The 5,000-nt window shown below is 37.8% G+C and overlaps 1 pseudogene; it reads left to right on the forward strand.

Annotated features, from left to right (window-relative positions):
• The window catches only part of LOC137625270 (monocarboxylate transporter 12-like), a 3,812-nt pseudogene extending 61 nt beyond the window's left edge, over nt 1-3,751 (forward strand).
• Nucleotides 3,752-5,000: the final 1,249 nt, after the last annotated feature.

The following is a 5,000-nucleotide window of genomic DNA, read 5'->3' on the forward strand; positions in this document are numbered from 1 at the left end:
ATGAATGTTCACTCAATTCAAACGGCAGTTCATTAAACAATCAGAATGATCTCTGTAAAGATAATCCAGTTACTTTAGTTTTCCAAGTAAAGAACGACGCAGATAAGATAATAAAAGGACTGAATGAGATAACTGCCAAATCCGATGAAGGGGAAGATTCCCAAGATAATGGTGGGGGAACTCTGCAGGGAGGTCTTCCCATAACGTCATCACAGACAAGAGATTCTGAGGCGGTAGTTCCCAATGGTTCTTTGGATGAAGTGAATCAAATTCAGGGACAAAAAGCTCAGTGGAATGTTCCAGATGAGATACCAAGGCCACCTTCAGCTAAAGATAGAGGGTAAGTGTTTATATAAATCATTTACCTCAGAGAAGTTCACTCTTATGTGCTATACTCTCTTAAACTTCAATGGTCCATGTCACTGGCCTTCCTGTGCTGAGAAGTCTTATAAGATAGATTGAATAAATTCCTGAGTCATCTGTTTGCGAAAATACACTGAAAGCTTCAGATGTCAAATTAGCAGCTTCAGACAAACGTAGTAATACATTTTAACTTCAAGTCGACCTTTCAAGTTATTTTTAATCAATTCTGTTTCCTAACTTGTTGCTTTGCAGAGGACATTTTTTTAGCCATATAGACTATCTTTTTACCACAAATACAGAGATTTTGGTCTTCAATGTGTCCTTAGAAAACTTCATATTTTGCTAAACTTGCTAATCCTTTTGGTCAAACTTCACAATACTTGTATCATATGTAAAGTTACTTTTCAAGACCAATACATATATAGTATTATAGTCTAATCTTGTTAGAATAATATCCTTCTACAGATACGCTTGGGTTGTGGTCTTCGACGTGTTTCTTATAAACTTGGTGTCAGCGGGGTACGTTAAGAGTTTCGGAATCACTTACACCTTGATTATGGACTACTTTCCAGATGCATTTGGGGCCACTTCAGGCTGGATCATGGGTCTCTTGGTTGGGTGCAGAGGAATTCTAGGTAATGCCCTGTAAATAGTATATTCTTATCATTAAAAAATCTGATTATCTCTAAATATCTATAGTATGGTGCAAATATTTATGTGGTACATGTCTGGTGATATTCTGATTTTTCATAGAACCAATTATAATTGTTCTTGATACCTAATGTATTCCTATCTTTACCATAGCACCAGCCATGGGAGCGTTTGCTGTACTTGCTGGTCCTAGGAAGGGTGTCGTTGTGGGGGGTCTTCTATGCGTGGCTGGAATCCTTCTGGCTGTTCCAGCCTTCTCGGTACTTTATCTAGCTTTCACTCTTGGGGCAGTTGTTGGTAAGTAAGCTGATAATCTGTTCTAATTCTTGTGGTGTTTCATTAGGTCTTAAAGAAGTCAATAACAATTAAGATTTCCAATCTATATGACAATGCTTTATTCATCTTTGATTTCTTGTTAGTCAAAGACAGTAACTGATTATTCATATGGTTCTAGAAATTCAGAAACCCGTTTTTTTGTTGTATGTTGCTGTGCGACATGCGATATTATACATGTAAACAGTTGTTACTCCCACTAGGAATTGGCATGTGTATGGCTGAGACACCGGGTTTCCTCCTGGTAACTGATTACTTCCAGGAGAAACGTTCTTTGGCAAATGGAATTAAGGCAGCTGGAAATCCCATGGGAGGTATCTTATTTTCTCAATGATCGTCATACTTAACCAAGAATATGGCCTCAGAGGATCATTCATATTGATAGCTGGCCTTATGCTCCAGTTGGTAGTGCTTGGAATGCTCATGAGACCTTTTGAACTGCAGCAGAAAATAGTTCAAGAAGACTACTAGAAGAAAATGCAAATAGAGAACGGCAAATCTGACCTGCAGATCAGACAGATGAGGGCTACTGTAGGCGCTGAGCAGCGGATCAAGAAAAGGCGATAGATCTCTCGTTTTTGAAAAATCCAGCTTATCTTGTATACATTTAATGGTTATGTGTACAGCTGCAGCCTTGCCCAGTGCCCTTCTTTATGCAGCTAAATATGGAAGGTCAATAGGACTCAGTGACCTTCAGAACTCAGCCATAGCCTCATACATATTCATCTGCGACGTAGTTATGAGATTGTTTTGCGGATTTATTTTCAACAGGAAGAAATCGAATAAGAGATGTGGATTTATAGCAGGGTAAGTACTGTTTGTTATCACTCAGTAATGTTGTCAGTGATGTGTTTGCTCTAGTTAAAACTCCTAATTAGTAACGTTTAAGGATTCCTACAATAATCTTACAACTTAATCCTTTTCTGATTATGAGCCTATACTATTGAGACATTACTATAATTACCATGGGTATTACTTTACTAGTACTACTTGTCATTTCATATAAGAACAAGCAATGATGTACTTCCACCAGCTTGGTAATCGGAGGCTTGGGTTGTATGACTGTGCCCTTGTGCACAAACATGTGGCACCTGCTGGTCTTCGCAACCACGCTTTCCCTTTGCACCGCCTTCTTCTGGACACTGATCAATAAACTCTTGGCTGACCAGTTTGGAGGAGACGCCATGTCCTCAACCTGGGGATTCTTCCGGATGACGCAAGGAATCTGCAACTTATTCTATCCATCGGTTATTGGTAAGCGAGGATCTATTCAAAATGAATTAGAAACTTCTATGCTAATGAGTAGCTTTATAATTTCCGTTTTATCATAATCTACAACTACTGTGCAAATTATATAAGTGCCTTATCTTTTTAATGTAAGTTTCAGTGGCAGTTGTAAGTCCTGATATCAGATTTTGATAAGAATTTTCCATTGAATCTGTATCTTCTTCAACTCATCTTTCTGTAGGATAACGTTTTAGGAAAACCTGGCACAGACAGAAATCATCTTATACAGTTGATAATTTGAATGGTGACTTTTTTCTTTAATGACTTCCCAAAAAGACCTGACTCAGCATGATTCGTTTCTTTTCCTTATTCAATCTCTTGCAGGTTTTGTGATGGACATCAGCGGCGGATTGGGCGTTCCGTATATCATGATGGGCTCTTTGTTGATTTTGGGAGCTTTGATTATTGCTTCTCAACCTCTTGTAGCAAAGCTTCCTGGTTCAAAAATATATCTTCCTTCGTAACAGTTTTCTTTCCAAGCAGAAAAATTAGGTTGTGAACCATAGTAGGAAGGACATAGACAGGATAAATACTAGGATATGCATCCTATACATCGTGGAGTTAAGGATAAACTGTAGGACAGATGCAAACAATTGGTTAAAGGTGGACCACCTTTAGGGAATTGTGTTTAACTACCCTGTGCTATGGGATATTCTGCCTAAAGAGAGGACAGGTCTTTTTATGATGTAGGTACATAAATTCCATATCCGAGATGTCAGGTAATAATTTTACTTATTAGTATAATATTTTGTCTATATTTATGTGCTCTTCGTGTGCATCCCTATATATATCATTATACATTGAATATTCACGTGTTTTGCCTATTATATGGCAACAACTATATTCACTACTGATCTGGCAACACTGTGGCATTGTCGCTCAGTGATCATTTGATATCAGGCTGCTGTTTACAAAGCACTGATTTTGCTTGTTTTAATGAGCTAAGATGAAAATGGCTTACTAAGAAGCTGGTGATTTTGCATTTCTATTGTGGCGAAATTGGGGCCACATATTGGGAAACTCAAAGTGTTAGAATATTGATTTTTTTACAGCCATTGAGCTCCCCATCTATATTTTATATTTGCTTCTTATTCATAAAACTCCACTATAAAAATAATCCATGTAAAATTGCAAATGTAAATATACTAATTTGCAAAAAAATAATAAAAGAAGTTCTGTATATATGAATATTGTTTGGATTACACCAAATGAGGAAGAGAATCTTTTAAAGGAAGTGGTAGTGACTTTCTGTCATGTGGTGAAAGGGGCCCTTGGCTAGATAAGGTTGAGAACCACTGGGTTAGGCAGTCTGGAGAGAAATCCCAAATTGTTTAAGCTGAGGAGAATCCGGTAGATTCACGATATGTTCTGGAGCAAGGGGATTGTCCCCTTTCAAACTAACCAAAGAAAGAGTAATGCCATTACCTTTGGCTATTTTTATACCTCACCGCAATATATATATATATATATATATATATATATATATATAAATGTATATATATATATATATATATATATATATATATATATATATATATATATATATATATATATATATATATATATATATATAAACATCGTTCAACTATATCTATGGGTATAACAGATTTCCAGTATATAGTTTTGCATTTATTATTATTATTATTATTATTATTATTATTATTATTATTATGTAGGAAGTCGACCCTCTTTCAAGCAGGTTTCATAGGAAACAATTGCTGTCTTAGTGACCTTATAATTGACCTTCTCAATGGTTTGAATTTTCTTTTTGTGGGTGGAGTCCATACCGAGTTTGGGACGTAACTGTTCCTCCATTGACTAAGGCGAGATGAAATAATTAGCAACGCCAAGATCGCCAGTAGTGATCTGGTCTATAGAAAGCTCAGGATCCTGGAAGCCCTACTTATCCAACAAGCAAAACCTTATCACAAATCGACCCAAGAGATGTTTCTTCTCCCCTCCAGCCTTAGGACCACCTTTGAAGAAGACACTAATCAGCAACCAGGAAGCTTGACAGCAACAGAGACTCTCCCAGCGAGTGACTCAACTAATCAGCTGGCAGTACGGAACTCTCACGATTTGGAATCTGAGCAACTGAACAGCTTGCCTAACCCCGAGCTATGCTCAGGAAGCGTGCCAGCCAACCAGGGCTATGCATTGAAAACCCAACCGGATCTGCTCTGACCCAGAATCCTCCCATCCTTGACAATCGTGAGCGAAGCAGTAGCCTGACCTAGACGGACGGACCTCTTCCCGTTGAGCGCCTTAGCCAAAGGGAAAACAGAAAACCACAAGCCCAAGGGCTCCAATAAGGAAGCCGTCCAGTAAGGAAAGGAAATAACACACAAACGAACAAAATATATGAA

The sequence above is a fragment of the Palaemon carinicauda genome, chromosome 32 (assembly GCF_036898095.1).
Source record: "Palaemon carinicauda isolate YSFRI2023 chromosome 32, ASM3689809v2, whole genome shotgun sequence".
Taxonomy (NCBI): Eukaryota; Metazoa; Arthropoda; class Malacostraca; order Decapoda; family Palaemonidae; genus Palaemon; species Palaemon carinicauda.